The sequence below is a fragment of the Hemiscyllium ocellatum genome, unplaced genomic scaffold (genome assembly GCF_020745735.1).
Source record: "Hemiscyllium ocellatum isolate sHemOce1 unplaced genomic scaffold, sHemOce1.pat.X.cur. scaffold_306_pat_ctg1, whole genome shotgun sequence".
NCBI classification, from domain to species: Eukaryota; Metazoa; Chordata; class Chondrichthyes; order Orectolobiformes; family Hemiscylliidae; genus Hemiscyllium; species Hemiscyllium ocellatum.
Window position 1 is genome coordinate 755,758 of NW_026868298.1, and position 23,968 is coordinate 779,725.

Genomic DNA, 23,968 nt, shown 5'->3' on the forward strand with positions numbered 1-23,968 from the left:
GAAATTCTGATTCAGTATTCCTTACGGTACCCAGCGGTGCTCTGCATTGCTTTCAATGGATCCACAAACTCATCTGACTCTCCAGAGAAAGCGAAAACTTTATGGACATTTTAAAGTAAGCTGGATATTTAGATATTGCTGAAAATGTGTTGCTGGTTAAAGCACAGCAGGTCAGGCAACATCCAAGGAGCAGGAAATTCGATGTTTCGGGCCAGAGCCCTTCATCAGGAATTTCCTGATGAAGGGCTCTGGCCCGAAACGGCGAATTTCCTGTTCCTTGGATGTTGCCTGACCTGCTGTGCTTTAACCAGCAACACATTTTCAGCTCTGATCTCCAACATCTGCAGACCTCACTTTTTACTCTTGGATATTTAGATAATCATGTTTCTCCTAAGAAATTTTGTTGGATTTTTCTAGTATTAACCAGTATTAAATTATAGCTGGGACTGGGTGGAGTTCTCATTTTTAACTTCTTCGTTAGTATTACTACTCTTTTTCTCCTTCTTTACTTGTGTCTGGGGTGCAGCTCAAGCTGGAGGGAGTTACAAAGGTAGTTGTGATGGCTGAGTGCTAATCGAAGGGCAGTTCAAGCCTGGTTTTTGTTGTTAATTGCCCAGGATTCCATATTGGTAGCGGGCACAAGATAAAGTTTTAAGGTATGTAAGCATCCCCAGTTGGCGGGGGAGGTAAATTCTCCTTTCGAGTGTCATTGGAACTTTGGATTTTATTTTGTTCTTTGGTTTTTTTATGTTTTTAGCTTTGGAAAGTTTTGAGAGCTTGTTAGATGTAGTAGTTTTAGTTTGTACAGTTTTTAGGCTCGATGAGTCTTCTTCATTAATGATCAGCGATGTGTAATTCGATGTGAAACTCTAGAGTTGAAATGTTGCTACAATGTGTTATGGATAATGATATGCTTAAATGGTGTACCTGGAACATTAAGGGGAACCATCTGCCAGTCAAGAGGAAAAATGTACTTTCTAGTCTTAAAACTAGAGGGTAGATGTTGTCCTATTTCAGGAGATGCACCTTGATGACAAGGAACATTTTGACGTTACAGCAGGGCGGGTTTGGTAGGGTTTATTTCTCGTCTTTTAATACTAGGCATAGGAGAGAAGCCATGCTAGTTAGAATGTATCTTCCATGAACTATGGGAAATCATACTGTATTTTGAACGATTCTTGCCCCACCCACTAAATGCCCAGCGCACCCTCTTAAAATCCTGGTAGATACATTTCCAAAGTAAGTTATCTTGCATCGTGGCACATATTATCGAAGGAGATTTCAACTGTCTTATAGCCAAAGGTCCCCCAATATCCTCGTTATAATGTAAGCAATTAGTGGGTCTGTGTGCAGAACTAGAGCTGGTGGATGTCTGGAGGCAGATCGACCTCACAAGTAGCAATTTTAATTTCTTCATTAACCCGCACAAATGCCACACAAGGGTTGATCTCTTCCCCATCCCTGAAACAATCTTAAACATGGTGGCATCCTGCTACAATTGGGAATATTAAGCCAACATACCTGCCCCAGAAGTGGGATAGAAGTCACATAAGATTATGTTGTATGCAGATGAGGGTTTTATGTTTTTGTCAATTCCCACAATTTCGGCAGCTCACGTGATGTGATGCATTAATTCGCTTGTCGCCTTTTCTTGCTATAAGATTAATTTTACAAAGTTTCTGGCCATGCCTATGGGAGGTCTGAGGGAAATACCTGATATTGAAGGTAAATCCTGGTTTCCTTTTAAGTGGTTACGGGAGTGGGGAGTTTCTCTATTTCGGTATATTGATTACATCCGTTTTTGAAAATGTATTTAACGTGAACTATGTCCATTTGTTTGACAAAATTATACAAGAACTTCAAAGATGGGATGCACCTCCAACATCCTGGCTAGGTTGGATAGCTGTTCTTAAAATGAATGTCCTTCCTTATTTGCTACACCCCGTGTGCATGCTTCCTTTGATGTTTCCCAGGCAGATATTAAGAGACTTAATGGCTGGGTTAGCTCTTTTATTTGGCATCATAAGCGACTCTTTATCAAGCTAACCAAATTGCAACTACCCCACAGAGTGTGAGGAGTAGATGTCCCAGATTAAAAGCTATCAATTAAGCTTTTAATTATCCTATATTAGTGTCTGGGACGTTGAGGACTCAGCGTCAATACGGCTAGATTTTGAACCCTCTCAGACAAAGTGAATCCTTATTAGTCTGTTGTTCTGAGACAAACTGACAGTAGTTATGGAGCATTGTCATAAACCAAAAAGTATCAATAAAGTTAAAGCATGAATGACAATGCATCAGTTCGAGGACAATTTACAATACAGCATGTTGGCTCAGTGGTTAGCATTGCTGCTTCACAACACCAGGGATGTGGGTTCAATTCCACCCTCAGGTGACTATTTGTGTGGAGTTTGCATGGGTTTCCTCTGGGTGCTCTGGTTTCCTTCTCCAGTCCAAAGATGTGAAGGTTAAGGGGATTGGCTATGGGAAATGAAGGGTTACTAGGGTAGGGTGCAGGTTCTGGTGAGATGCTTTTTAAGGGCGGCACAGTGGTTAGCACTGCTGCCTCACAGCACCTGTGGACCCGGGTTCAATTCCCGACTCAGGCGACTGACTGTGTGGAGTTTGCACGTTCTCCCCGTGTCTGCGTGGGTTTCCTCCGGGTGCTCCGGTTTCCTCCCACAGTCACAAAGATGTCGGGGTCAGGTGAATTGGCCAAGCTAAATTGCCCGTAGTGTTAGGTTAGGGGTATGGGTGGGTTGTGCTTCGGCGGGTCAGTGTGGACTTGTTGGGCCGAAGGGCCTGTTTCCACACTGTAAGTCTACTCTAATACAGTCTTAACCATGTTTCTTACCCCTATGATGGTATACCAAGTTGTCAAGTGGGGATAATGGATTCCAGATTTAAACTGTGGGCAGCCAGGGGTGTACCTTGCTTGAGTGATTTAGAACTGGTAGAATCCCTACAGTTTGGATACAAGCCCTTGGGCCCAGCAAGTCCACGTCGACCCTTTGAAGAGTAGCCCACCCAGAACCATTCCCCTACCATCCTGTATTTACACTGACTAATGCCCCAATCTTTACATCCCAGAACACTATGGGTGCTTTATCAACAGCCAATTCATCTAACCTGCGTATCTTGGATCTTGGTGCTGTGAGGCCGCAGTACTATCTATTGAGCCACCACATTTCATTTGAGGAGAAAGAATGATATCCTTTGATCAAATAACTCGTAAGTATGGACTACCTAGTAGAGTCCTCTTCTGTATTTTGTTCCAGATCAGAGAATTGCTGTAAAAAAAACACACACACTTTTAACCTACTCTTACAGATCTGATAGAGGGAAGAAGGTGTCTATTGCTTAGAATACACTCTCTGTCAGTACCCTTTATCATTGGTTGGAAAGTGTCCCCTCAGACGAGACTGTACAGCTTTGTGTTGTCTGCGAGAGAGACTTGTGGGTTCACAACACTTCGGAGACAAGGGAGGATATTTATGAAAATGCTGGAAGGATTTTGATCTGTAATAGGACCCATTCCATGCAGTTGAAAATTATTCATAGGGTCTAACTGACTCCAGATTGTCTCTCAAAATGCATAGTGGGATTATCTTCATCATGTTCTAAATGCAGAATGACTAGAGGCACTCTTACTCATTGCTTGTGGTCCTGTTGCAGGCTTCATCTATGTTGGAACACTGTGTCAGGTGTGATAGAATGGGTCTTGAGGACTGAATTGGAGATGGACCTGGTTTCTCCTTTCCTGGGCCTGCCCAGGGTACTCTACACAGATGTAGATGTGAAAGAAATCATATCCTTACTTTCCGTGCTAGGACAAATATGTGTTGTGTTGGATGTCTGATCCCCGACCCCCCACCCGCAACCACCCACCCAACCGTGCCTGTTGGTTCGTCGTAAGCTCTCCATGGAGAATATCCCTTTGGACTTTCTCACCAGTATGGTGCACCAAAAAACATAGCTATATATAAGACACAGCAGCCCTTTTTGGATTACTGCGATACAGGCTTATCTGCCACTCTAAGAAGGGCTTTTATACAGCCATGATGATATTGTTTAATGAATCTAATATCCAGAGACAAAAAACTATGAACATAAAAGTATGCATCAGCTAATGCTCTTGATGAACGAGAGCTATCTTTATGTTATGCTGAGCTGTATTATTTATTCATTATTTATTATTTAGTTTTGTTTTTTCTTCTGTCTGTGTAGTGTTTTAACTTGTTTTGTATGTACATGCAATTGGAATTTTTTTCAGTTATTTGAGTTGTGTTGTTATTGGTTTATTATAATATTAAAAATTTCTTTATCAATAAAAATATTTTTAATTTAAAATGCTAACATTGATAGAATAGTCTCCCAGAGGAAACTCATTAGAGAGACCACTCATGGTGGTTTATCCTCAGGGTCACCTCATCTCGGGTGATGGGGTGAGGGTGTGAGAGCGTCCCGTTCATGGTAACCTCTGTCAGTGTGAGGAACTGAACCTGCGCTGTTGGCCTCATTCTACATCACAAACCAGCCGTCCAGCCAACTGAGTGGGAGAATTATGTAGCTGTTACAGAGAGAAAAAATCACAGACAAAGGGTAAGAGAAACATTCATAACAAGGAAGGTTGTACAATTCAGATATCGGTCAAGATAAAGGCTGAGGGTAAAAACGTTCTCTGCTCGAAATTGTATTTTATAACAAGACGTGTTTAGAAGCTCTTTTTGGTTTAATATCATTAAGGTGAGTCAAGTGACATAACCAGAATTACTAAGTGTGATTGGATATCTATAAACATAAAATAAGTGTATATTTTTGTTCGGTCTGTGTACAGCATGCTGACCGTTGCATGCAAGTATAAAATGATGGAATATATTGTTAGGTATCCGTAACCATGGGAAATGCCCTCAAACAGGCGCTTCAAAAAACCCAGGATAAAAGTGCCTGAGTGCTGTCTGGCCATGGACAGGACCCAGGGGGTTGAATGGTTGAAAATTCCTGTAACATGGAGCTGAGAAGACCATCAGTTCAGCGGGGACCTTAGTAAATGCTAGACCACGTTTAAAGGGCTGAATGGCCTCAGCATGGTTTGAATTGTTTGTGATTTGAAAAACGTACTTCTCTACTCCTTCCTCTTATGTGTTACACACTGGGACACTGCCATTTTCCTGATACTGGGAATCATTTGGAACATTATCTGGAACATTCCATAATCGGCATTCTCCAGAATATTCTATAACTGTGTGGGATGTTTTGCAAAGGCGAGAGATAGAGAGAGAGAGTAAGCGTTGCATGCAGTTGTGAGAGTGGGGGACCATGAGCCTTTTTCAGGGGTAGCTGTGATCACAGATATACAGTGATGTGAGGGAGCAGAGAGAATACGGTGACACTCATCCTGACAGAGCAGGGAAGGTTATTGTTGCTTGTCCTGTATTACTGGACATTTCTTCAGACCTCAAATACTGCACTGAGCTGGACGGTGAACTCAGACCATGCTTGGTGGGTCTAGTGCTGTGGCTCCTTCTGGGAAGAGAATGTTCTCCCTCTGTCCTCGCCCATCTAATACACCCGCCATGCTCCGTCAACAAACCATGTGTAATTGTCCCTTATCTGACAATCTGCCATTTCCCTGCCCTTGCTCTGTATCCACCTAATCATTTCCTATCTGTGTATTTGTCCAAATGCCTTTTCAATGTTTTTATTGTACCCACTTCAATCACTTCCCCTGGCAGCTCAGTCCATGTGGGTACCACACTCTGCGTAAAAAAGATGACCCTCAGGTTCCTGTTTATTTTTTTCCTCTCCAAATATGAACAGATGTCCTCTCGTCTTCGATTCCCCAACCTTGCAAAAAATTGAAGTATTCACCCCTGAGCACGTCTCTCATGATTTGATAAAATCTATGCTTCTATAAGAACCCTCTCAGTTCCCTACGCTGTAAAGAAATAAGTTCTAACCTGTCCAAATTCTCCCTATAACTCAACCCTTTAGGCCAAGAAACATCTTTGTAAATTCCTTCTACATTCTTTTTTGTTCAATAATATCCTTTCTAGAGCAAGGTGAACAAAACTGAACACAATACTCCAACTGCAGCCTTACCAACATTCTGTACAACTGCAACGTAACGTTCCAACTTCTATACTCAATGCCCTGAGGAAGGCCAGTGTGCCAACAGCCTTCTTCACTGTCCTGTGTATCTGTGACTCAAATTTCAGATAACCGTGCACCTGATCTCCAATGTCCTTTTGTTCCACTACACTCCTTAAGTCCCTTTCATTCATCATTAAACTCCTACCTGGATTTGACTTTCCAAAATGCAAGACGTCACACTTATCTATATTAAACTCCATTTGCTAATTCCGTCCCACTTTCCCAGCTGGTCAACGTACTGCTGCAATTTCTGATAACGTTCCTCGCTATAAACGATGTCTCTAATTTTAGTGTCATCTGCACACATACTAACCTTGCATTGTGCACTCTGGTCCAAATCATTGATATAGATAACAAACAGCAATGGGCCCAGGACCGACCCCTGAGGTATTCCAATTGTCACAGGCTTCCAGTCCGACAAGCATACCTTCACCATAGCCGTTTGCTTCATAACGTCAAGCTAAGTGTGTCGCTAATTTGCCAGTTCACCTTGGATTTCATGCGATCTAACCTTCTAGAGCGGCCTACTATGTGGATCCTTATCAAAGGTCTGACTGAAATCCAAATAGAAGATGTCTACCACCCTGCGCTCGTCAACGCCCCTGGTCACTTCCTCAAAAACCTCTTATAAAATTTGTAAGACAGGATCTGCCACGCACAAAACCATGCTGACTGCTCCAAGTCAAACTCTATTACCAAATGCATGCACATTTTATCTTTCAGAAGATTCTCAAGTGGTTTAGCGAAAACAGGTGTGAAGCTTACTGGTCTATCTTTCCTGGGCTTTTCTTTGCAGCCATTCTTGAATAAGTCACAACGTTTGCTACCGCCCAGACTTCCGGTATCTTGGCCCGTAAGCTTTATCTCTAGCCTCTTGCAGTCCTCTTGGATGTATCTGGTCAGGACCAAGAGATTTGTCTCTAATATGTCCAACAGAAACTCTACTGTGATATGGACAGTACCAAGATTTGACAACTAACCTCCTAAAGGTCACAGGTCTTCATGTCTTTCTTCATGGTAAACACAGAGGGGAAATTGAGGAATTCACCAATCTCTTGAGGTTTTACACATGCATGCCTATTTTGTATTTTAAAGCATCCTATTCTCTCCCTAGTTGTTCTTTATCTTTACTGTACTGAATTTGGATTCACTCTAAATTTCTCAGCCAAGGCTATCCCATACCCCCTTTCACCTTGCTGATTTCCTTCTTCAGTAAACTCCTCTATCCCCTGTATACCTCCAGGGATTCCCTTGATCCGAGCTGCCTGAACCTGAGCCACGCCTCCTTTTTTCTGGTCAGAGCCTCAATATCTCTTGACATCCAGGGTTCTCTCTTCCAGTCTCACATTGCCTTCACCCTCACAGGAAAATGGAAACCTTGAACTCGAGCTATCTCACTTTTAAAGCCCTCCCACTTGCTCAAAATCCTTTTACCTCGAAACAAACAACTCCAATCATCCCCTGCAATCCCCTGTCTAATTCCAACAACATACGCCTTGCCAAAATTTAAAAGTTGAATCTGTGGATTAATGTTGACCCTCCCATAACTATTTTAAAATTAATACAACTCTAACCACTTTTCCCAAAATGCTCCCCCACTTTATCTCCACCTATCCTGCACTATTTCCCAACAGTAGGTCGAATTTGTTCCTTCCCGAGTAGGTTATTCTATATATTGATTGTGGAAACTTTCCTGAACACACTTAACAAATTACGTTCCATCTAAGTTCTTAACCATCTGGAAGTCCCATCTATGTTCGGAAAATTGAAATCACCTATTATAACAATCCTGTTTCTCCTGCAAGTCTCCCCAGTCTCCCTGTATATTTCTTCCTTAATTCCCATTGTTAATTTGGAGGCTTATATTGCAACCGCTATAACATTACCATCCCCCTCTAACGACTTCGTACCATTCACGAAACATCATTGGATATTATCTCAGTTATTTCAACTTTAAATACTGATGTGATACTCACCTTAAACTGTTTCCATTGACGTTTCTCCATCGCAGGCATAGTGGAGATATGGAGCTGTAAATGGATTGGAGCTGCACATTCTGTCACTTCCAACATTTGGCTGCAAGTTTCCCCACACTGGGCAGCGACCTAATACAGTGTTACCGAACAATGCTACATGCCTGGATTGAGATAAGAACGAACAAGTGCAGTCTGCACAGCACCCCACGCTGGACATTTAGCCCATGATAATAGATCAAGCATTGGTGTGGGCTGCACAGAGTTCCATTCTGGGTATTGCTGGGTTGCATTCAGCAGTACGCTAGTCGGATCTACTCAATGCTCCATCCTGAAAGTATAATGGATGGAGTGGTTATGTGAGTTGGATTGCGAATGTGAGAGAGCTAAACATCTGGCAATACCTTTATTTTTTGTTTTCAATCTTGTGTTTGGACCCTGTGTCCCAGCCTCGAGCAGCTGAATGACTGCCTCCTCTTCCTGTGTCCCCGTCCTGTTCCTGTGACCCAGTCTCGCGGAGTTGAATGACTGTCTCCTGTTCCTGTGTCCCATTCACGAGCAGTTGAATGACTGCCTCCTGTTCCTGTGTCCCAGTCTCGAGCATGTTGAGTCACTGCCTCCTGTTCCTGTGTCCCTAATCGATGTTGTGTGAAAGTAGATGTCCTCCTCCTGCTCCACAGTAACAGGCTCCAATAGGTCTGTGCTCAACTGCTGCTTCTGTGGAATGGAGTTGAGGGACTGAAGCCTCTTCACATTCTTTACCGTTTTTCTTGAGTAAAAGCCCTTATCCTGTTTCTGTAAAACACCATCAAAATCTGAATGATTTATTTTTGTATTTGACTGTCAGTAATTGAGCAAACAAGCTGACTGACAGGATTCAGAAGCGGAATAACCACCTTCTGTTCCCATGTTAAACACTCAAGGGTCAATAGACTCTCAGAGATGTACAGCACAGAAAAAGATCCTGCGGTCTGGTCATCCATACCGACCAAATATCCTAAATTAATCTCGTTCCCCCTTGCCAGCAGTTGGCCCATCTCCCTCTAAACACTTCCCATGCATGAAAACATCCAAATCCTTTTTAAAAGGTGTAACTGTACCTGCCCCACTACCTCTTTGGCTGTTCAATCCTTACACACAGAAGTGTCTGTGTGAAAATGTTGTTTTAGCGTCCCTTTTTAAATCTTTCTCCTCTCACCTTAAACCTTTGTCATCTATATTTGGACTCGTCTATCCTGGGAAAAGACATTGACTGTTTACCTTATCTATGACCCTCATGATTTTATAAACCTCTTTAACGTCACCCCTCAGCCTCAATACTTGAAAATAGCCCCAGCCTATTCAAACTCTCCCTGTAACTCTAACCCTCCTACACCTGCAACATTCTTTTAAAACTATTCTGCACCCTTTCAATGTTGACAACATCTCCCCGACAGCAGGGAGACCAGAATTAAAGGCAATATTACAAAAGTGGCCAAATATCCTGTACAGATCCAACACGTCATGCAAATGCTTAGAGTCAAAGCACACACCAATAAAGGGAAGATCACCAAGTGCCTTCTTCACTATGTTGTCTACCTATGACGGCACTTTCAAGGAACTGAAAACCTGCACCATAAGGTGCCTCACAGGACAGCGATCTGGGTTTAATTCCATCCGTGAATGACTGACTGTGTGGTGTTTGTACATTTTCCCCTTGTCTGTGTGAGTTTCCTCCGGGTAATATGTTTTCCTCTGACAGTATAAAGATATACAGGTAAGGGTAGATTGACCATCCTAAATTGTGCATGGTAGCCTGGGATGTGTGGGCGAGGTGGCTTAGCCATGGGAAATGCAGGCTCAGCGGGATAGGGTAAGGGATTGTCCAGTGGGATACTGTTGAGAGGATCGGTGTGGACTCGATGGGTAGAATAGCCTGTTTCCTCACTGTAGGGATTTCATAATTTCTATGGAGTTATCCTTGATTGGCAACTTTCAACAGGACCCTACCTATTTCTTACTCTGATATTTCTTGCCAAAATGCAACACCTCACATTTATCTAAAATAATTTCCATCTGCCACTCCTCAGCTCACCTAATCAACGCCTCATTATATTCTGAGACATTATTCTTCACTGTCGACATTACCACCAAAATTGGAATTATCTACAAACTTACTGACCATACTTCACTTACTCAAGTACAAATGATGTGCATAAGCAACAAAAGACTCACTATTGATCTTTGTGGCACGCCACTAGTCACAGGTCTCCAAGTTCAGTGAACAAACGTCCACTGTCACGCCCTATCTCCAATATTCAAGAAAAAATTGGGCCAAAATGACGAGCTCTCCAGGATTCCAGGCAGTCTAACCTTGATAACTAGTCTACCATGTAGAACATTTTGGCTATCTTACTGAATTGCATAAAGATAACATCCACTGCCCTGCCGTCATCAATCATCTTCTTCACTTCCTCAAAAATTCCACCCAGTCAGTGAGACGTGATCTCCAATGTACAAAGCTCTCTTCAGTCCTTGTCTTTCCAAATGCATATACATCCTTTCCATCAACCAACCCCCCCCCCCCCAACAATTTAGTTACCATTGACGTCAGGCTCACCGATCTATATTTAGCTGTATTTTCCTTACTTTGTTAAATAATGACACTATGTTAGCAGCCCTCCAGTCTTTTGACGCCTCACCAGTGTAAATCAATAATACAGATATATCAGCAAAAAACTTGAGCAATCTCTTTCCGAGCTTCCCACAAACTTCGAGGATACAACTGATCAGGTCCCAGGGATTTCTTCACCTTTGTATGTTTTAAAATGTCCGATATCTCCTTGTAATATAGATACTATTCAAGATATCACTATATATTTCTTCCTTCTCTCACTGTTGTAATCTCCTCTACAGTAAACACTGAGGAGAAATACTTATTTAGTAACCCTTCCATCTCCTATGGTTACGCACATAGGTTGCCTTACTGACCTGTAAGGTGCCCTATTCTCTCCCTAGTTAATATTTTGCCATTAAAGGACGTTACAGTTGCTTCAATGCCTCGTTAACCCTATTTCTAAAGCCATCTCATATCCATTTTTTTCTGGCTGGAGTTCCCCATTGACTATACACTTACTTCCCTTATACCCCCCTCGGGACTCACTTGATCTCAGCCCTGTTTACCTGACATATACCACTTTCCTTAACTTGACCAGAGCATCAATATATCTAGCCATCCAGCACTCCCTGCACCCACCAGCCCTGCCCATTTCACTAATATACACACGATGGCACTGGACTCTCTGACACCAAGTTTTAATCTCCTTGCATTTTCCAACCATCCCTTTACCTGCAAATAGGGTATCCTAATCAGCCTTTCACAGGGCTCACCTAACACTTTCAAAATTGACCTTATTCACAGTAGGAACTTTAATGTTTACATCAGGTCATTCCTGTTCCACAACTAGTTTGAAACTTATATTTATGTGTAACAGATTTGAAAGTTAAATAAACACTTCCTGCCCCTCTGGAACAGGTTCGAGAGGCTGAATTGGCTCCTCCTGCCCCTCTGTAATAGACTGGAGAGGCTGAATGACCTCTTCCTGTCCCTCAGAAATAGACTCAAGAGATTTCATGGCATCCTCCTTTCCCTGTGTAACAGACCCGAGACATCAAATGACACAGCAACCCGTGGATTACGCGCTGACGGTAAACTGTATCTAATGGTGGTCCAACCATTCTCAGTTACAGAAACACAGAGAACACAATGTACTCCAGGTGCCCTCTCAGTAACACCTCATACAGCTGCAGTGACACATCCCTTTGTTTTGAATGATTATGTTGGCAAAATGTGCCAATATTCCAGTTTTCCACCTTTTCAAGTAGCAACAGACTAATATGGGCTGAATGGCCTTCTCTTATCCCTCTGTTAGAGGTCCATAGGAACAGCATTGTTTTGGCGAGTTCCTGAGCAGCAGTCTCAATGCTCTTTCTCAAGGTTACGAAAGGATTTGATAACAGGGCATTAAAATCATGAGTAGCCTCACACTGGTCAATAAGTACCGTACTTTGTGTTCAGGTATCTAGAAACTTGCCCAACCGACTTCTTATTATGCAGCCCATTTGTTTTTTTTTATATAACTGCCTCCTTTCATAAACAGAGTGGAACAAATATAGGTTGCTGCCGTGGTCTGTTAATATTCTCATATACAAGGAAAAAAAGATTAAGAAGTTTGAAAGATTTGTGGTCCATCCCTCAGCAAACCTCAACTATTCCATTCAAAACCAGTAAATGAGAAGTGATGTATGGAACTGGTTAACTGAGTCTGTTTGTTCAGTGACTGTGATTAATGCAACCTCCGTGGATTCTAATTATCTCAGTGGAGAGTTTCCATCTTTTAATGATAAATGGCCTCCGTACAATGAGTCAACCCATAACATGAGCGGGAGCATCACCGACAGCACTGACAGGGATCAGCAGATCCAGAGCGTGGGGGAGTAGAGATCAGATTCTGAGAACATTTGACGGGAATGTTCCAACAATGGATCAGAATTTGAGAACATTAGACTGGAATATTCCAACAATGGATCAGAATCTGGGAATATTAGACTGGAATATTCCAACAATGGATCAGAATCTGAGAACATTTGACAGGAATATTTCAACAATAGACAGGAGCTTATCATATTATGTTTGGTATCTTTCTGCATTTGATTGGTTGTCATTATCATCACGGATCTATTACGCTCTTCTCGTTATTGAATACTTCTATTATCCCTTCCTGGCTATCGTTGGCGTTCCTGGTGAGTGTCACTGTCCAGATTTTGTTTTCTTTGAACCAGTTATGACTGTATTACTGTTATTTCATATAGTCTACACTTCTTGCCAAAATTATTGTTCCTGTGGAATCTCTCAATCCAGATATTCACTTTACAGACCACTACTAACTGACATCAATGAAGGTGTTCAATTACTGTCACGCTCTCTGCTCTGGCAGTGTTACTCCTTGTATCTATGTTGACCTATTCTGTTTCAGGGGAGAACCACAATACATTATATCATTGCCTTTGCTGTTAAGAGCATGGAGGTCATTGTCTACTGTTCTGGTTACAAACTCCACTTCCTCTACTGTTTCAACCCCATCCATGGACAATATCTGCAGCAGAAGCAGACATGTCACAAAAGTGGGAGATCCCTTTGACACTGAGCTGATTCTTGACACCATTCCTTGACCATTTCTAACTTGAAATACTCATCAGTCCAGAATATGTCGCACTGGTTTATTCCATCTGCTGTTTGAATCATGAGATATGAAATACAGTCTCAATGAAGGCAAGAATCTGCTGCTGATGCTCCCGGCTTCAAACCCGCCCAAACAAATCTGATTCAAACTCACACCAAACTCCCACCCATCTGTCATTCATGCACGCTGACGTATATTGCTGTTGTGTCTGGCAATGCCTTTATTTTAACATTCTCAAACACTTTACCGTATCTGTCCATGAAACTTCCCTCGTTCTCTCTGTTGATTAATAAAAAGCCTGCCAGTTGTTCGTATTTAAAATTGTTTTCTTCATGTGCGTTCTTTCTCAGACAATGAGTTTCTCATTTAACCACGTCAATCACGCGCACACATGCACACACACTCTCTCCCTGATGAACACACACACAGAAGCAGAGAGAGCAAACCTTCCCATTGTAGGCAGTTACCTGATGTGAATATAGTTAACATATGATAGTAAAGTTTGCAATACTCTCATACTGGGCAGATAGTGCAGTTTACTGAGCAACACGCGAGCATGATCTGCACAGCTCTCCATACGGGGCTGTCATCTTGACCCAGTTAATGTTGTTTGTGGTGTTCTGTGAAGCAGATTCAGATTTTGATGTAACAAACCATTTCAGCTAATCTGGCAATGCCTTTATTGAATGTTCTCATTCTTGTAATTTTACTCACGAAGATCTCACTTCTCCAGTTAGTCCCACTGCCCTGACTTTTCCCCCATATTTCCACAACATCTTTTCAGTTAATTAACTGTCTGTTTCAGTCCTTAATGTGAATCTCTCTGTCCCTTTGTATCTTTCCCTGGCCTTGGGTTTTGGCTCCCTACTCTGTATCGAATGCTGGTATTGTGTAGCTCAGAAATAATGATATGGGGTGTGATAAGCGGTTGTTCACTTCCTGGTATGTCCCATATGCAGGTTTTCTGTGATATGCAAGCAGACATCCAGATCCCTTTGCACCTAAGCACTTTGAACTTTCTCGCCATTTAGATAATAATTTGTCCCTCCATTAATACTGGCCAACGTGAATAGTACCATTTTTTTTTCTCAAGGTTTGTGAAGGTTTGTAGCTCAGGTTGAGATTTGGGGTGTATGTTTGCTCCTTGAGCTGTAGTTTTGATATCCAGACATTTCGTTACCTGGCTAGGTAACATCATCATTGGCGTCCTCCAAGGGAAGCGAAGCTGTTGTCTCTTGCTTTATATTTAGATCTTTCTCCAAGATGTGTTTCTGGGGTTTGTGGTGATGTCAATTCCGGTTCATTTTCTGAGGAGTTGATTGATGGCATCTAGATCTATGTGTTGTTTATGGCGTTGTGGTTGGAGTGCCAGGCCTTTAGGAATTCTCTTGCATGCCTTTGCTTAGCCTGTCCCAGGATAGATGTGTTGTCCCAGTCAACATGATGGATTTTTTCATCCGTGTGTAGGGCTACGAGGGAGAGAGGGTCGTGTCATTTTGTGGCTTGCTGGTTTTCGTGGATCCTGGTGGTTAACTTTCTTCCTGTTTGTCCTACGTAGTGTTTATGGTACTCCTTGCAAGGAATTTTGTAGATGTCATTGGTTTTGTCCATGGGTTGTACTGTGTCTTTTAAGTTTGTTAGTTTTTGTTTTAGAGTGTTGGTGGGTTTGGGTGCTACGAAGATTCCGAGGAGTCACACTAGTCTGGCTGTCATTTCTGAAACTTCTTTGATGTATGGTAAGGTGGTTAGGGTTTCTGGCTGTGTTTGGTCTGATTGTCGTGGTTTGTCCTTGTGGGATCTGCGCACTGTATTTCTTGAGTATCTGTTCGTCTTGAATACTTCGTATAGGTGGTTCTCCGCTGTTTTGCGTATCTCGTCTGAGCTACCGTGTCTGGTGGCTCGTTGGAATAGTGTCCTGATACAGCTTCGTTTGTGTGTGTTGGGATGATTGCTGGTGTAGTTAAGTATTTGGTCAGTGTTTGTCGGTTTTCTCTATATGCAGGTTTGTAGTTCTCCATTGTCCTTTCTTTCGACTGTGACGTCCAGGAATGCGAGTTTGTTGTCGGTTTCTTCCTCCTTGGTGAACTTTATGCCTGTGAGAGTGTTGTGGATGATGTTAAATGTCTCCTCTATCTTGTTTCATTTTGTGATGCCAAAAGTGTCATCTATGTAGCGAATCCAGATATTTGGTTTGATGATTGGTAGGGCTGTTTGTTCTAGTCCATGCATTACCGCTTCTACTATGAATCCTGATCAAATGGAGATCCCATGGGTGTGTTGTTGGTTTGCTTGTAGACTATGTTTTTGAAGGTGAAGTGGGTGGTGAGGCATAGGTCCATTAACTTCATGATATTTTCATTGGTAATGTGATTGATGGCGGTTGGTGTGTGTGATGGTCTCTTCTAAAAGTGTGGTAAGTGTTTCCGTTGCCAGGTCAATGTTAAAGGAGGTGTAGAGTGCTGTTATGTCGAATAAGATCATTGCTTCGTCTTCTTCTATGTTGGCGTTTTTGATGATTTTTAGGACTTTCTGGGTGGAGTGGATGGAGTGTTGTGAATCTTCTACTGGGTATTTTAGTCTTGCGTGTAGTTCTTTGGCTAGTCTGTAAATTGGTGTTCTGGGTAGTGCGACTATAGGTCTGAGGGGGGCTCCTGGTTAGTGGATTCTTGGTACTCCCTAGAATTGTGGGGTATTGGTCCCATCGGGTTTCGTTTTCTGGAATTCTGTCTTGTTTAATTGTCCGGAATTGTGTAATTTTCTTAGGAGATAAGTAATTTTGTTTCCTAGTTGTGTGGTCGGGTCAAGCGCCACCTGTTGGTAGGTGTTGGTGCCTGCGAGTAGTGCATAAGATTTTTCTATGTAGTCCCTTCTGTTCAGGATGACTGTGAGCGACCTTTGTCTTCAGGTAATATAATGATGTCTTTGTCTTTTTTGCGGTTTTCTAGGGCTTTCTTTTCTTGTGTGGTCAGTTTGTTTCCTTCCCTCTTTCAGCTGAGAATAGGTGCAACTGTCTGTCTGATCGTTTGTTGTGTTTCTTCCATGAGATTGTTGTCCTTCAATGTGGTTTCTAATGCCGCAAGTAATTCCTTCTTGTCAGCGTCTCGGTAATTGAAATTTCATCCTTTGACTAGTCCCGCTTTTTCTGTGTCTGATAGGGTCCGGTCTGGTAAGTTCTTTATCCATGTCCCTGTGTTATCGGTTTTGTGTTTTTTTTTGTGAGTTTTCCAGTTTTTTCTTCACGTCCGGATTTTTCTTTATCTGTCTTTGTCGTTGTTTGGTGTTGATGGCTTGTTCTATCACTTCTGACCATACTTGGTTTGTTGCATGTTTGAATAACGGCTTTTGGCACGCAATTTCCCGTTTGTATTTTCAGAGTCTGTGGTGGGCATCATTGATTAATTCTCGGAGCATTCTGCGGCCGTTTTGTTCTGTTAAACTTTTGGCTTGAGGTGTTTTTATCGGCGTTTATATTGCAGACCTTTTGGCAGTAGTTGTTTTCTTAAACATTCATGCAGGAAGTACAGTTGTTCGCGAGCGGAACTCTCTCGGATGGCATTCCTTTCCCGTCTACGGGCAAGTTGTAGTGTGTTGCGCCCATGGCTTTTGCAAGGTTTGTGAAGGTTTGTAGCTCAGGTTGAGATTTAGGATGTTGGTTTGCTCACTGAGTTGTAGGTTTGATATCCAGACGTTTCATTACCTGGCTAGATAACATCAATGGTGGCGACCTCCAAGTGAAGCGAAGCCGTTGTCTCCTGCTTTCGATTTATATCTTTCTTCTGGATGGGGTTCCTGGGGTTTGTGGTGATGTCATTTCCGGTTCATTTTCTGAGGAGTTGATAGATGGCATCTAGATCTATGCGTTTGTTTATGGCGTGGTTGGAGTGTCAGGCCTCTAGCAATTGTCTGGCATGTCTTTGCTTAGCCTGTCTCTGGATAGATGTGTTGTCCCAGTCGAAATGGTGGCTTTTCTTTGTGGTGGAACTCCAAACACAACGCCAGAAACAAACATATAGATTTAGATGCAATCTATCAATCTCTCAGAAAACGAACAGGAAAAGACATCACCACAAACCCCAGGAACCCCATCCAGGAGAAAGATATAAATAGAAAGCAGGAGACAACGGCTTCGCTTCACTTGGAGGTCGCCACAGATGATGTTACCTCGCCAGGTAACGAAATGTCTGGATATCAAACCCTTAGATCAGCGAGCAAACATACACCCTAAAAGCCCCATATTTCTTCACTTTAATTTTCCTTGCTAAATGTTGGCCCATTCACCCAACCTATCCATATAGATTTAAAATCTCTTGCACCATCATTCTGAAGTAATTTCCCATCGATGTTAGTGTCATCTGAAAATGTGGCATCGTATTTTCGATCCCATCAACAGAGTACAGTCATCCCATCGATCGCAAATGGTTGAGGCATGAGTACTGAAATCAATGTCACCCCACAAATTGCATTTCCAAAAGAAAATTATACATTTATTCCATCTGACTCCATTTTGTTGGTTAACCAATCCTCCATCCAAGCTAATAAATTACTCCTAGACCCATGTTGTCGGATATTACCACTTACTCTTTGGAGAAGCAACACATCCAATGCCTTCAGGAAGGCCAGATATGTTCCATCTCCAGTATTCCCACGATCCACCTTGTTTGTGATATCTTCAAATAACTCAAGCAAACAATTCAAACACGGTTTAGCCTAAGTAAAACCATGTTGACTCAGATGAATTGTGGTTTAACTTTGCAAATATCTTGAACAATGGACTCTAACAATTTGCCTTAAATTACAATAGTTTATTGTTACACTTTCGTCCCTAATGTATACCATTATTACAAGTTCTTCCCTTTCGAAAAGCTTTACGTTTTCTTTGAATTCCTGTTTAAAAGGCACACGTTTTTAAGAGATCTGGTCCAAATGCTGTGTAAGAGCCACGTGTGGCTGAATGGACTCATCATCCTGCTGGTGTACACACTCGATGGGCTGATGTCTTTCTGGTGTTCCCATGTTACCATCTCCAAGGCCAGAATGACCTCCTCCTGTTGATGCTTTAGAGGATTGGGAGATTATGGAATCTTACTGTTGCTGTGTAACATTTTGTGGGGCTGATGGGTCTTCTCATACTTCTCTATAACAGGTGGAAATACTGAACGGTCTCCTCTTCCAGAGATGGGACCGAGGGATTGATTGGTCTTCTCTTGTTCCCACACAACAGACATGTGTCTAAATTGCCTCTTCCTTTCTCATGAAAGAAGTGTCCGATAGTTTTTAACCCTTATCCAATTCCCTTGCAATAGGCTCGGTGAGTCTGAATGGCCTCCTGTTATCCCAGTGTAACAATCTCCACTCACTGTGTGACATCTTCCAGTTCCTATGTTACAGACTTGAGGAGGCTGAATGGACTGATCCTGTTGCTGTTTAACAGGATACTGGTGCAGCATGGCCTAATGTTATAGGCTCGACTGGCTGATTGGCCTCCTTCTCTAAATGTATATCAGACTCCAGGGGCTGAATAGCCTCATCCTGTTTTGGTGTAACAGGGTCGAAGGTCTGAATATCCTCCTGTTGTTCCTGTGTAACAGGCTGGAGAACGGAACGGATTCCTCCACTATCTGTGTAATTCACTTCACTCGTTCACTCCTTCTGCCATTTATGTTCAAATAAGATCATCTTGAATCTTTGTAAACTCCAATGGCTACTGGGTCAACCTGATCATCATTTCATTATAAGCTAGCACCTTCATTGCAGGAATCAGTTGAGGGAACCATCTCTGAGCTGCTTCCAATGTAACAACATCCTTTCTTCATTGAAGAGATTAAATCTGCACACACTACTCTAGATACGATCTCACTAAGAGCCTGTACAACAGTAGCAACACTTTACCGGCCTGCTGGTAGGTTCCCATCTAGGTTAGAGCAGTCTCAGCTCTCTGGGGGAATACAGAGCATTGTTGGAAGATCATTGTCCTTCTCTACTCCACTGCATAACGGGAGATCTGGAGTAATTCAAGTTTGAGAAGATCATAAATGATGTGACGAGATGATCTCTACCATCAATCTCCCCAGAGCCCACATCGCTCAGATTCCACAGAATCTAGTAAGGTGGAGATTAAAAAAAAGCAAGGAGGAGCAAACATTGATGGGAGTTATATATCAAAGTGAAAGCTGCAATACACATATCTTGGTTATGTTATAAAACAGGAAATGAGTTATACACATTTGTGGCTACTGCAGTGATAATGTACTGTTTAAGTTATATCTAAACTCTGTTAACCCAATTGAATGCTAATGCTGGGAAAAATGGATTTCATGACCACGTGTGAGATGGTTTACATGAGCATTATGTAAAGCACTGAGCTCGATATCAGGTTATTTAGGAATTGGTGTTGAGTGATCAGAAGAGCTAATTGAAAAATTTGCTGGAAAGGACATTTTGGGAACAGTGATCACAATGTACTGGTTTTCTTTAATGCTGTTTGAGAACATGACAGTTTTTGTTTTATTTGAAGTAACTGTTATAAATATGAGTCATGCAAGCCAACAAGGTGTGAGGAGAAAGTCGGGACTACAGATGCTGGGGATCAGAGGGGAAGTGTGGTGATGGAAAAGCACAGTCAGGCAGCATACTAAGAGCAGATAAATCGATGTTTCGGGCATAAGGCCTTCATCAGGAATGAAGATTATATGCCCAGGGGGCTGAGGGATAAATGAGAAGGGGGATGAGGCAGGGGGGAGATTAGCAGGGATTGCGGGAGGTAGATGAAGGTGGGGTTGAAAGTGATAGGTGATGAAGGGAGACAGACCGCCTCATCTACTGCATCCATTGAACCCAATGTGTTCTTCTCTACATTGGCGAGGCAGAAGGTCAACTTGTGGAACATTTCAGAGAACATCTCTGGGACAGCCACATTGAACAATTCCATCGCCTTGTGGCTGAGCACTTTAACTCCCCTTCCCACTCTGCCAAGGACATGAGGGCCCTGGACCTGCTCCATCGCCAAACCCGAGCCACCAGAACCCTGCAGGAAGAAAGCCTCCTCTTCTGCCTTGGGACCCTCCAAACACAGGGGATCATAGTGGATTTCCCCATTTCCCCTAACCCCACCCTATCCCACTCCAACCTTCCAAGTCAGCACCGCCCTTTTGTACATTCCTATGCGTCCACCTTCCTTGCTATCAACCTGGTCCACCCTCCTCTCCGAATATCACTTTCAACCCCACCTTCACTTACCTATTAGATGAAAGGAGGCAGCTTAGAAAGATGCCAAGTTGTATTAATCCCGTGGATTCAGAGAAATGTAGGACCCAGCAAAGGATGGCCAAGAAACTGAGAAGAAATCGAAAAGAGATAAAGCATGCAAACGAAAGAAACACATAAAGACTGCTAAAAAGCATCTCTCAAGGTATGAAAAAAAATGAAAACAAGGTCAAATGTGGAACAGTTGGTGTGCGTTCAGGATAGTTTATTGCAGAGAACAGAGAAATCTCAGGGAAAAGAAACAGTTTATTTGCGTCTATCTTCATTGAAAGAATGTCCAGAAATTCTTCCAGAAATACCAAGTGACCATGGGACTTGTGTAAGTAAGGTCTAAGATTATTCTTATCAATGTTGAGGTCATCTTTGAAAAGAAAGCTGGATTGAATATTTATAAATCTGACAGACTAGATGTACTTCATACAAGGATTTATGAGGAAGCAGCAATAGACATGTTGATTGCATCGCGGATTTTTACTTTATCTTCCGACACATTCTCGAAAGTCATTTAGCCAATCTGTATAAGGCAAAGGTTACAAATATTATCCAACCATTTAAGAAAGGATGAAGATGGAGAGGGGTGAACTACAGAGCAGTTATCTTGTCATCCGCAGTCGGGTGTCTGTTGGACTCGATTACAAAGAACATGCGACTACACATGTAGAAGGTAATAACATCACTGGGGAATGTGAGAATGTACCGATGAAAGGAAAACCAGAAGTGGCAAACTTTTTTTTGGAATGGTTTGAAGATGATTCTTGTGGACATAGACAATGAAGAACCAATGGATAACGTAGAGTTGAATATTCATGTGATTTTTTTAAAAACTCACACAGTAAGCTCATAAGAAAAGTTAAAGCGAGAGGTATTAGGAAGAACATATGAAAATAGCAAAGAAAAAAATAGTTTTACATTCAGGTGATTGTAATTGGAATATAGAAGACGTCATGCACCAGTTGTATCGAGTGTTCATGAGAGTATTTTCTATTGTTCGGAGTCCCAATCTAAGAAATAAGATATTGACTACAGGGGAACTGCAGAAGTTATTATTCAGATTCATCCCTAAAACGGCAAGATTTTCTGATGTGGAAACTCACCCTGTGATCTCGAGTTTTGAAACATGAGAGGTGGTTGCAGTGAAACTTAGAAACACAGAGGGGACTGAATAACAGGGACATGGAGAAGTACAAGTAGGCGAGATCTGGGAGAATCCCATGATATTCTACATGGACAAGTAGAGCAGAATAATCAGCAAACAGTTAGTGTCCATTAGAAACCAAAGGGACAATCTGTGTGTCAAGCTGGAGAACATTGATGGATTGTTACATGAGACCTTCACATCTATTTTACTTTCGAGACGGAGAAGACAAGTACAGAATTCAAAGAGATGGATGGGGAAACTCTTGAACAGATTGATGTAAAATACGATAAAGGATTTGAGGCTTTGTTCTGTATAAATTTGGACCTATCTCCATGTCTGAATGAGTTGTATCACAAGCGGCTGTTGGGGTGAATGGAGGAAAAACCCTGACTGAATATTTTGATTAGGATCTGACCATAGGGGAGGTGCCAGAGAACTGAAGAACTGCTAACACGATTCCACTTCACAGTTCGGGTGGGAGAGATAGACCAGGGAAGTATAAACGAGCGGGTATTAGGTCACTGTTAAGGAAACTACTGGAGAAAATAGGGAAGGAGAAAATTGAACTCCAATCAGAGTTGCAAGGTCTGATCAGGGATAATCATCATGACTTTATCAAAAAGAAGTGACATCTAATGGATTTGATTGAATTAGTTTGAGGAGGTCGATTCTTTAGCTTTGTAGGAAAGCCTTTGACAAATTTCCAGCTGGGAAACTGAAAAATAATGTAAAATCTCACAATATAAATGATAACTTGACAAGTTACAACGAAAATTGTCTTAGTGGCAGGAGGCAGAGGGTAGTGAGAGAAGGCTGTGTGACTGGAGACCAGTGTCCCCTGGTGTACCACAGGGATCAGTGATGTGTCCCTTATTGTTATGTGTTATTCATAACAAAAACAAATGTGAATGTGAAGGGGGCTAGGTGGAGAGGCAGGGAGGTGTGATAGGTAAGTGTATGTTTGACATAAAGATTGACCAGTTGGTTCGCAGTGAGCAGGAAGGCCTTAAGTTACAGGAAGATGCAGATGAAATAGTCAGATGGGCAGATCAATAACAGATAGAATGTAACCTTGATAAATATGAGGTGATGCACTTTCGGAGAATGAACCAGGAAGGGGAGGACTCAATGAATGGCAGCACACTGGGAAGCTCAGATTGTGCTTCTCCACACATCCCTGAATGTGACTGGACAGGTTAATGCTTAAAAATGTGTTGCTGGAAAAGCACAACAGGTCAGGCAGCATCAAAGGAACAGGAGAATCGACGTTTCGGGCAGATTCCTGAAGAAGGGCTTATGGTCGAAACAACGATTCTCCTGCACCTTTGATGCTGCCTGACCTGCTGCGCTTTTCCAGCAACACATTTTTTAAGCACTGATCTCCAGCATCTGCAGTCTTCACTTTCTGCTGGGCAGGTTAATGGACTAGTTAAGAATTGGACCTTGAGTATTGTGTTTCCTAATCAGGGTGGAGATATAAGACCTATACAGGGCTTTGGTTCGGCCAAAATGGAATACTGTATGTAGCTCTGGGAGCCACATTCCAGGAAGGATGTGATTGTACTGGAGAGGGTGCAGAGGTGATTCACCAGGATGTTCCCTGGGATGGAGCATATCAGCTATGGAGAGAGGCTGGATAAGCTCGGGTTGTTTACTTTGGAGCAGAGAAAGCTGAGGAGTCAGTGATTCAGAAGGAGAAGATTATAAGCGACACGGACAGGGTGGATAGACAGCAACTGTTCCTTTTAGTCAGAGGGTCAAGAACAAAGGAGCACACTTTTGAAGTGGAAAGTTTGAGGTTCAGAGGTGATTTAAACATTTTTTCACCTCGAGGTGTGGGCTTCTGGGATTACTTCCTGAGAGCGGAATTATCACGAGTAACCTGACAATCGTTAAAAAGTACTTGGACAAGCACTTGGAAGTGTCATAACATTTCAAGCTATGGGACTGCTGGAGAAAGTGGGACTAATATAGATCGTGCTGTACTTCTGTTGGCACAGAGTCTATGCTCCTGTGAGTGTACCATGTGGAAGGTCAATTATTGGAGCATTTTAAGGCAGGAATTGATGGGTTTCTGAAGGGTTATATTCATAAGGGTTATAAGTGTGAACTGTAATAGCTTGTTAAATTATGTCAATGTGAGAAATATGAGTAAACAAGTGTAGTTTCCTTACAGTTTGGAATCAGAGAATGGAGAATGGGGAACAGGGAAATGGTAG